The sequence below is a fragment of the Periophthalmus magnuspinnatus genome, chromosome 21 (assembly GCF_009829125.3).
Source record: "Periophthalmus magnuspinnatus isolate fPerMag1 chromosome 21, fPerMag1.2.pri, whole genome shotgun sequence".
NCBI classification, from domain to species: domain Eukaryota; kingdom Metazoa; phylum Chordata; class Actinopteri; order Gobiiformes; family Gobiidae; genus Periophthalmus; species Periophthalmus magnuspinnatus.
The window spans coordinates 30,196,197-30,207,052 of NC_047146.1; the positions used below are offsets into that span (position 1 = coordinate 30,196,197).

Below are 10,856 nucleotides of genomic sequence, written 5' to 3' on the forward strand. Positions count from 1 at the left end.
AATTTGTCGGTGCAGAACGTTTCGTCGACATTGTGGGTTTTATCAGGGAGAAAACTTGCAAACATACAGCACTTCAGAGTCACACTGCGATCCAACATTTATGTAAATTTGTCTGAACACATTCTGTACTGTACAGGAGACACGGCACGGAGGAGACTGATGGACAATGGTCTACAGTCCAACAGCCAATCAGGACGCAGAACACAATGCACGATCATACACTGTAAAAAAGCATGTAAAATTGCACACAAAAAAAATTTGCAAAAGAGCAAGACCGTGAAAGGTGCACCGTGATAGAGCAAGGGACAACTGTATAGCGCTTTTCCAGCTTCAAGGCTGAAAGCGCTTTACATCAAGAATCCACTCACTCATTCACACACATATTCATACACATGAGATAGGTTAAATGTCTTGCCCAAGGACATAACAACAGCATTCATCTGTAGGAGTTAGAACCCACCACCAACCTGTGGGTCAGTGGATCTGAGCACTCAACCAATGATGTTTATGTCAAGAGCAGGATTCAAAACGCCAACCTTTGGATCAGTGGACAGACACTCTACCAACTGACCTACTGTCACCTGCAGTTGCACTTTCGTCTGAGAAATCAATAGATAGATACTTTTCCGAAATTGTTCAGCAGCACCTTTTTTGCAGCCATATACACATGAAGAACTCAATCTGTAACACCAGCCCCTATGTGCCCTGCTCACCATGCATCCCCAGTCGCCTGTGGCATTTTTGCACAACCTGCTTAGAATATTTACCCGCTCAGAGCAGAGGCTGTGAATGCCCTGTGCTCCAAAACATCTCTCCCAAACACAGTATGTTTTGGTCTTTGCTTCTTTGTGCTCCGCTCACAACGTCCTGACCTGATTACCATGTGAATCCCGCCTCAGAAGACCACTTTAAAATCCACGGCACTTCCACATACCAAGCGCGGGATGCCAACGAACTCAATGAAGACAAACTACAGCCGCGCCGAAAGAGGAGGAGAGAGAAGAGAGCAAGTGCTAGAAAATGTAGGCAGAAAATGCGGTTTAGCAAAAGTTTGAGTGTAAAAATATGGGATTGGAAATTTTCAGATTGTAGAATGATGTCACTCTCTCAGAAAAGGGGGTGGGGTGGGGTCAGTACTTCTTTCTTTGTTTGTTGTCATATAAAAATTCAAGCTAGACCCATTAGTATTCAAAAGACATTCCACATTCTAAGACATTGTTTTTTGTGCATTCAAATATGTAAAAAATGTTCTCTTTTCAAAAACATACACATATTTCCTTGATAAATCATTTGTTTATATTACTTGAAGAGGTATACCCAATTTTTGTCCATATGTGTCTTGCCCCAGTACAGATATATTGTAAAAGCATCTCTTAGGGTCAAAATGAGACTGGTGTGTGCCTTCTGCATCTTCAGAGAATCAGGAATTGCACTGTTAGCATGTTAATGTTTAGCGGTCTCACTCTGGTATCTGAAAGTTGTGAAACATGGTTATATAAAGTCAACGCGGTGAATAATTGGGACACTATGAATGCGTTATGAAAGTAGCAATACGTATGGACCACTGCAAACCGTTACTACTTTTGTTTATCTTGTTTTTAATACTGTAAAAATGAATCTTTGTATTTATAAAAAATCGCAAACTAGTAAGAAAGAGCCATGAGTGGTGATATATGCTGATTGGCTGCTTTACTTTTGTCTGGAAAAACTGCAATCCAAAAATGCATGCATGAATACTACCAAACTTTTACAACTGATACTACAATTAACAGAAAAAAAACTAAGTAAAAGCAATAATACCCTAAGTTAGCAAGGTTTATCCCTCTTCCAACCAGCTCTATGCCAAAAACTCTTTCTCTTTCATCACTAAAAAACTTTTATCAAACACTTCAACATTAAAATTTCAGAGGTCCTCGCTCGCCAACTTATTGAAATATCTGTGAAAATTCATCATCATCATTCAGCGTTGCTCTTCTGGTTAGAAAACTACCTCAATGGGCAGTGACCCCCGCTAAGATAGTCTGACACAGTACTCTCTCTCTCCTCTGTCTGCGCTCCCCTCGCTCGCACAGGTCAGTCCTATATTAAACATGTTTTTCTTTCTTTTTTTTCAGGTAATATCATAGTCGTGGGGCGTTTGGATTCCCTTGACATTAAATTTTCATACCCTCTTCTTCACCGCTGCCCTGAAAAACAGGAAGGAGCAGCACTCAGATATGCACCATTAAAATTTTGATGAAGTGGTTGTAAGCCCATCCGTTTCGCACCTATCATATTTGTTAATGAAAATGAATTATGGATAAGATGCAGCGAAGATACCAAACTAGACAGAGGTAGATAGACTGGAGGGAAAGGGAGAGTGGCTTTTAGGACAACGCTATGACAACGCTAAGGTAACGTACACTATCTTTTCCTCTATGACCCCTCATTAAATGCTCCTTTCTCCAGATCTGAGACAGGATCTGGATCAAGCAGCACTTAGATCTCTGTTACCATGGGAAACAGGGCAGATATTACGCTATTTTCTGATACGTTATGATGTTTCCTTATCAAAAATGTAACCTGGAGTTGTGCTTTGTTTCATTCACACATGTTTAACTCGCAAACTGCATATTAGAGTTCTTCTCTCAAACGGAAAGCACTCTGTTCCCCCTTGTGATATCATGTGGTAATACAAGAAGTGCTCCACTGTGTTTTTAAACTCCATACACTTTCACTGGAATAATTTGGATAATTTCAGCTCTGGAAATGCCAAACTCTGCTGAAAAAAACACATCTTCAGGTGTGTTTTTGATGAGATAACAACATTTGAACATGGCTTAAAGCTCAAGTCAGTTTTGCATAAAATAGGATCTTTACTATGTAACTTTTTTGATCGGGGGTCTGGTGTTGCATAGAATGTTTTATAATATGGCATTAAACTCTAGATTTATTCAATTACAGATGTTCTTATTGTGAGCGGAGTCACCTCTTCACAGAACTGACTTGTAACTTGGCCACGCCGAGTCACCTGCTCACATATACAAATGGACATAGCTAACCTGTTAGCTGTCGTGTTCCAAATAGAAAGTGAGCATCGGTGCGCTTCTGGCTCTATCGACTCCAATTTCAATTCACTTTCTACTGAAAAACCGCCGCCGTTCTCTCCGTAACTGTCTCTGTCACTCGTCATTTTGGTCTTAAATGTTCGTATTAACTCGCTCTACATGATCCTGGTATTTTTATTTCACTATTGTGTCAATAGATGATGAATGTAATTCAAGACATGAGCATTGACAACAGACAAATTACCGGTAGGCGCCTTTTTTCCTGGAGATCGCTCTGGCTAGTGTTAGCAACAGCTTTGACTGACAGAGCTGCTAAGCGCCCACTCCGTACTAAACCAGCAGTGCGGGCGGAAAGGGGCGTTACCTTCAGCAGCCTTGCTCCAGATTGGCTCCTTTAATCCACCTCTTTATACAGTCTATGTCTGCTTGTTAAAATTGAGATGAATAAGTTTAATACCATATTGTAGAACATTCCAGAGAAAGCAATAATATCTCTTTGGAAACATGCAGGTGACGGATTCTCCACCATAAAAGTTGCATAGTGCGCTTTTAACTGAAAAATCAAGTATTTTGTAATAGCAATAACAATCTTGCTTTATGGCTTGTGTTGCACTTACGTCTGTCACAATAATAACTATATCTGGCAATATTTCTGGGGGATAAATATATACAAAACACAGCTGCAGAGGGTTGAATAACTTCTAGGAGTTATTATATACTAGTACTACTACTATAATACTACTAGTCCTGCTCCTCCTGCTCCTACTAGGTTAGAAGTCGCATACCTATCGTATTTGTCAGTGAAAATGAATCATGCATAAAATATTACAAAGGCCCTAAACGTTTTATGTGGGGCGTCACGGTCTACTTACCCCCATCCAAGAACGTCAAAAGGCTCATAACTTCATCATAATAAAAAACTACTTTGAATTTGAAAAGCGCCTTTACGCAGGAGGCTAAAAAGCTAGCCTCTTCAGATAACAAAGGCGCTAATCAGCCATAAGACAAGCATGTGTGGCCATACAAAACCTGGTATAAAGCTGAAATGAATATGTCTAGTGAACGACAGTGGGGGAGAGTTTGCACGCGTTAATGATAAATGGAAGAGTAAAAACTGTGCGCGTGAGATCCAGACAGGAGCAATAGAGATGTTAAGATGACGGACAAGACGCTATTCATTCAAAAGAGAGAGAAAAGAGAAAATTGTATTGTAACAGTAGCAATAAAATGGAATGTGCTTTTTCAATGTTGTTGTCGAAGTTTCTTGTTCACAAAGACAACAATTCAAGGGGCACCATGTAACTTTTCTGTTTCTGGGGGATCTGCACTTGTCTTTTGCACAGTGTTCCACAGTACAGCATGTAACTTATCTATCTTTGCATTGCATTTATTAAATTATAAGTGTTTTGTTGCTAAAAAATACCTTGAAATACAGGTTTACAATGAGCTGGAATAGCACTCCACAGATCTGACCTGTAACTTGCCTGGTTGTCCCCGTGAAGATAGATGTTTAATCAAGTTTAATGGCAGACTGTGGGTCATTCCAGGCAAAAATTACATTTCCATAGAGACAAGGCAAGTGGCTAGAAAAGTTACATAATGCATCGTTGGCTAGTGGCTTTTATAGGCATTCGACTTTTATTTGAGTAACTTTGTGGACAAATTGTACTTTGAATGAGTAGTTAGTTGGCACTGAACTAAACAAGATAAGTTGCTTCATATTTACATCCTCTACTGTTTTTAACAAGGACACAATATTAAATGAATCATGGTTACATTGCCAAAAATCCAACATTGACTCTCAAATTTTGGCAGATCAATTTCGCTGCAAAGTGAAACAGAATACAATTATTCCTCTCCAGATTCAAGATTCTTTTAAAGGAGACGTACTGTGCTTGTGTCTAGGCCTGTCATGATAACACATTTTGAAGCAGGATATATTACTACAGAGGAATATCATCATAAACGATAATACTGAAACTTCTTTTTGTCACTGACACTATAAAAATAAAGCAGGATAATCCCAGTAAACCACTTTTTAAAAAATACGGTATCATTAAAAAGCATGAGCTACAACAAATAAATAGCAGAATGGAGAAATAATTAGTCCTCGAAGTTACTTTTTCATCCCTCAGCTCACATCTTAGCACATTACGTAAAAAAGAACAAAAACCTCCCCAATATTGCAACAAAAATATACACACGATAAATATGGAGCCCTAAAAGATATTGTTCCAGCTTTCATATATTGAATGATAAGTTGATAAAGCCATTTTCATGCCTACTTGTTGGAATATATTCATTTAAAATTACTTAATAACAAGGAACAAGTCCGCTTACTTCCACGTTATAAAACTGCGGTGCCCAATGGGAGCTGACGTCGCCGTAAAGAGCTGTGAAGTTGTCAGAATCTACGGTTGATAGCTGCAGATCACATTAGCAAATAACGGATTTTTTCATTTGTACCAAAACGACTACACAACGCTGCCGAATCCTATGAAACTCACCAGTTAAGCAAACAGAAAGATTGGAGAACAGAGTAAGTACAGAGCAACAGGCATTTAACAGGGTCAGCAAACACAGGGGTTGATTGGCAATATGGTGTCTTGCCAAAAAGCATTTAAAGATTGCTCAAACATGCACGAATAACTCCAAAAACAACCGCTGCGGAGTAAATGGTGAGGGGAAACAACTACCGTAAATTTCGGACTATAAGCCGCGACTTTTTCCCCACGTTTTGAACCCTGCGGCCTTTACAACCGTGCGGCTTATTTATAGAATTTTACTGTATAACGGCCACCGGGGGGCGCTCTCTAGCAGTAAACGTAAAAGCGAGACAGACGTGGGGAAAGATTATGCTCTGAAGAAGTCACAAGTTTTGATTCTGAATGGTCATTTTGCGCATCGTGAACATGCCCTCATCATGGAAAACACACGAAGAAATGGATATGATGCAGTTTTTAAGATCAAGAAGGAAATAGAGCCACTGCACGTAAGCTCGGCATCAATGAATCCAACTTGGTCAATGTAAAAAGACGACCAAAGCTTTCAGAGGAAATAAAAGCAGATGGCCCGTGTTGGTACAGCTTTATTTTCTAAACCTGCAGGTGTGTTCATCCCGTGTTGAAGGCGTTGGTGCAAATTTTCAGGCACAGTTTTTTAAAAAAGCGTGTCCGTGTACCGTCTTTCTGTGTAAATATCTCATGTTACAATATAAATACCTGCGGCTTATATTCTGGTGCGCTCTATCGTCCAAAATTTACGGTATAACATGGCTCTGAAAAAGCTCTGAAAATGTGCTTCTGCATAATAGGTCTGCTTTAACAAAGTATGATACACAAAGTTACACAGACTTGCGTATTTTCATTTTGCTAATAGTACACTCAGACTAACCTTCACAAGACTCTGTATCTTATTAACAAGGTCAGTCACTTGTCCGCATCTCATTTAAAGCTGCACTATGGAGCTTTTCTTCCAGAGGATCCGCCATCTACTCATTTCCTTGGAGATGTTATTAAATTGATCTCAACAACCGGGTGATTCAACTACACTGTCTATAGTTTAGATCTCTGGAGAGGTGAGCCCGCTAATATGTCATATGAACCCTGGTTATATAAGTACTTTTACGGTTAATACTTAAAGTGCCCTTCATTCATGCAGAAGTCACTGAATCTCGATGTAATTTTGCTCATAATATTAAAAACGAACAGCCATAAAAAACCACAGCGTTGGAAGTCAAATTGCTTTCGAGATTCTTAATGAATTTAGTGGAGTGATATTACACAAAAAGCGCTCTCTCCAAGCAAGGTCCTATAAAGAGCCTGCAGATGAAAGCCTGCTCAACAGCGCTTGACTTTTAATCGACTCGAGTAAAATTAGGGAATACAAAGAACCGTTCAAAGAATCCGATTCAAGTTACTAAAAATTTGTGGCCCAAGTTTAATTGCGTATATGTTGAAGTTAATGGGGACATGGCTCAGTCAATGTTGTGTGAATGAAATTGTCCTTATCTATGTTAAAACAATAGTCCACGCAAGTTGATTTTAATGTGAGCAGGATTCAATTTTCAAGTTTTTATCAGCCAAAAATGCTGATTCAATAGCTCTGTAGATACGAAACAAGTGTGAATGAGGGCGAGCAAACCAGGCTATCCAAATTTGAGAGCTCTTCACGGATTATAAAACACTGTATTTTTTGCACTACATTAAAAGTCCTATATTTGCTATATTAAACAAAATTGATTCTTGTGCACGTTAAGCCATGTGATAATGCTGTTACCTCATCAAAAAACATACCTACAGTTGTGTTTTGTTTCTTTCAGACATATTTGAGTCACCCTTTATTATTAGTCTGTAACATCTCCAAAGCTCAAAATGCTCTGTTCCACCTTGTGATGTCATGTTCAGTAGAGATTGGCAATTTCAAGGGCTGTAGCCATCCAAACGATTCTATTGAAGGTTAATGGAGTGTTTTCTGCTTGAGAAAAGAACGCAGCTTAAATATGCAGGTTTTCTGTGTTACATGTGTGAATGAAACAAAACAACTCCAGGGGTGTTTGTGACGAGGAAACAACATTATAAAATAGATTTAAAAATTGTGTATTATGGGCCTTTTAAATGTTTTACACTATGGTTTTACACTATGGTTGAAATCAGGGCAAAGTTGTACTATGTGAAATGTAAGTTAATATTTCATTTAGTTTGGTTATTTAATTTTTTTAACTGTTTGAACTGATCTAAATCCTCCAATGGACAGGTGTTAAAATAAGCACTTTTTCTATAACACTGTAAACAATATAGGATCTGGTTTGTTCAATATAACTGCTATATCTGTATCAAATAAATAAATAAAACTAGACATATTTTAAATCATTAGGCCTATGTAAACTGATAAATAAAACACCTTCAGTAAACATAAACTTGCATTGCTCCAAAAGTAGGCCAGTACCATTATCTTATACATGCCTAAATGTTCTCTGGAAAATAACAAAAACATTATCCTTATGGTTTGTACAGACACTGGAGAAAATTAACTGTCAAAATAATAAGTGTTTATGTTTAAGTTGCTGAGGGGAAAGTAAGAGGGATGACTATTTGCCTGTTTCTTGATTATAGCCTGGAGTCATATAGATTTTTGTCCCATAGGCCTATTGTAAATCTCTCCGGAACTTGTCACTCCTGCTTACTTAACCACTCCGAGCCATTCAAAACGGTGACAAAGAGAGTGACTCAATTGTTTTGTGTCCTCGTCAATGTCAAAGCTCATTGTCAAGTTTCGCAGCGGCGGAGTTCACCTGACGCTGCTCTAAGAATCACACAGCGCTGCGTAACACTGCCCTCTGTCGATATGCGATACTAAAATCCTTCATTCCACAAAGCCCCGTGCGCAAAAACAGAGATAAAAACAAGATACCACAGTCATTTCTAATAAAATAACATTCATATAATCAACAGAATAGTTTTGGAGACAGTCCGTTTCGCGCTCGCCTTTTTTGGGCATCTCCAGTGGGACAAAGCCGTTACACAAAGCGAGCAATCTGGCGCGGACAAAATCAGAAGGAATTAAGATATTTAACAAGCTGATAAATATATTTTTTATAAACGACACGGGCCATACTTAGTTCTTGAAGTGATGAAAGAGAATTTGAAACGGTAAAACAATATCTTAACACGTGCAAGGCTGTGCGTAAAGGAGCAAGTGTCACGCGTAAAAGCGACGGTGACCAGTGGAAACGGCACACAATGATGTCTCTAACGATAAAGACAATATTGACCACTTAAGACAGTTAGCTTCAGCATGTGTGGAGCCGCAGAATTGCAAAATCAAATATATAAAAAGCTGCAAAATCTCTGTTTGGAAGCAATGAAGGTACAGTGCGTGGTTTTGTGGAGGAGACAATGAGAAAACAACTGTTGGTATGCAAATAAAATATACTGATAGGACTTTTACTAAATGACACATTTGGATCAACATGTGTGGATCTAGATTTTTAGTTTTAATGAAGGTTAAAGCGAATTTTAAGAATCAACACTTAAGCACTAGTCCTTTTAAGAACTGGACAATAGGAAACGAACTGTTACGCACAGTAAACACATTGATAGATAGGTTTGTGGTACTTCTACGGTTCAACAAAACGATTTTCTTGTGTCACTATTCGGGACAAAGTAAGTTGGAGCCAGGGCTAATGTGGCGGGCACAAGCAGCCCCTGCAGCCCACAAACGCTCCTCTGATCCCGGGCTGAAACGTGAGCGGAAAGTCAAACCCGAGCGGCATAATGGAATGGGGAGCAGCGAGCGAAGAAGTGCCCTGAATAAAACGTGCAAGCTTGGATGGCAAGTGAGGAAAAAGACAGGGGATCTAAAGAAGCGTGGCTGTGAAACGCTATCGGGCAGACAGGAGCCTATCCCGCGTAAGGTGATGGTTTTAATCAATCAAATACAACACTGAATTGAACTATACTTGTGGAAAAGCACTGACAAAGAAGCTGCAAGAATAACACATTTTAACAAATTCAAAGTAAGTGAGCAGCCGACTATTCAGCTCTCAAATTCCTTTAAAAAACATGGCAAAGCTGCAAAGTGGTACCCAACACATCCTTAACTGCATTTCTATCAGCAAATCCAGCTTTAAACACAAGCAAAACACAAAAAGTCAATTAGTCTTACCTTGTTGGAGTGTTGTATATCCCAAGTTGCTTCCAGAAACGTGCGGAACGCGTGTAGTTTGAGCGCAAAAAGCAGCGAGCGGGCAATGAGTATAGATAGACAGTGTACAGTTGTCCAGAGCCACTGCGTGTCCCTCTCCAAGCGACCTGCAGCAAGTTACTGCGCTCCGGCTCTGCTCGCTCGAACGGACGATACCACCGGGCAGGAGAAGGGGGTCACCAAACCGCGATAAAAAGAAGGGGGAGTATGCGCCGACGTTACGTACCAAACCCCCAGAGAGAAAGAGAGAGAGGATAGTGGCGTAACAAACAGCAAAAACAAGTGCTGCTCGGCGTGTAGTTCTCAGACGCGGAGAGGGAGCGGAGGAGAGACTTCTGGGAAACGCTCGCGCAGTTGTCTGGGCTCCCTCTGTACCGCGCGCAGTGGGATGTAACCTGGCAATAGGAGTCCGCTGGGTACTAAGTGGTTTCCCTCGACAAAACTGGGAGAATACGCCAGAGACCAGTGGAGTGGCTTTTCTCTTTGAGTAAAATAAAAACAGAACATGAAAATAATGTTCTACAACTGAAAACTGGAACGATGGTTCTCCCCAACACGTGTTTTTGGAGGGCGCATCCATTCATAAAATTGAAACATAAACTATTCAGCATGGTTCTGTCTCTTTGAGCTCATCTACTGCTCAAAACGCACAACTATTAAAGACACCACATTATCAGTATAATATAATATATTAGGCCTTTCACTTTAACATAAAAAGAGGATCGCTTTTGTGTCTAAGCAAATTATATACTTACCTTTAAAAACAACAGACCTGCATGTTCATAAAATTAAGAGGACACCACTGTTTGGGTTTGATGTGGATAAACCACTGAAAATAATAACAATATAATAATACTACTACTACTACTAATAATAATATACTACTACTACTACTACTACTACTACTACTACTACTACTACTACTACTACTACTACTAATAATAATAATAATAATAATAATAATAATAATAGTAATAATGATACATAACAAATACTACCTCTATTGAGTTACATAAATGTTCGCTTGCGTGCCACTAACAACCTGGAGCAGAGCCACTAATCTACAGTGGCTTTGAAATCAAGTTTCACCAGTATGAGTGTTAC

General features: G+C 39.4%; 1 protein-coding gene across 3 annotated transcripts in view; it reads right to left on the minus strand.

The window, feature by feature from the left end:
- sema5ba (sema domain, seven thrombospondin repeats (type 1 and type 1-like), transmembrane domain (TM) and short cytoplasmic domain, (semaphorin) 5Ba) overlaps positions 1 to 10,061 on the minus strand; it is a 344,594-nt gene extending 334,533 nt beyond the window's left edge. For all 3 annotated transcript variants that reach the window (XM_055230746.1, XM_055230747.1, XM_033987339.2), the window contains exon 1: positions 9,714 to 10,061. The gene's annotated coding sequence lies outside the window, so the exon portion shown is untranslated. The remainder of the gene's footprint in view (positions 1 to 9,713) is intronic.
- Between the last annotated feature and the right edge of the window lie 795 nt (positions 10,062 to 10,856).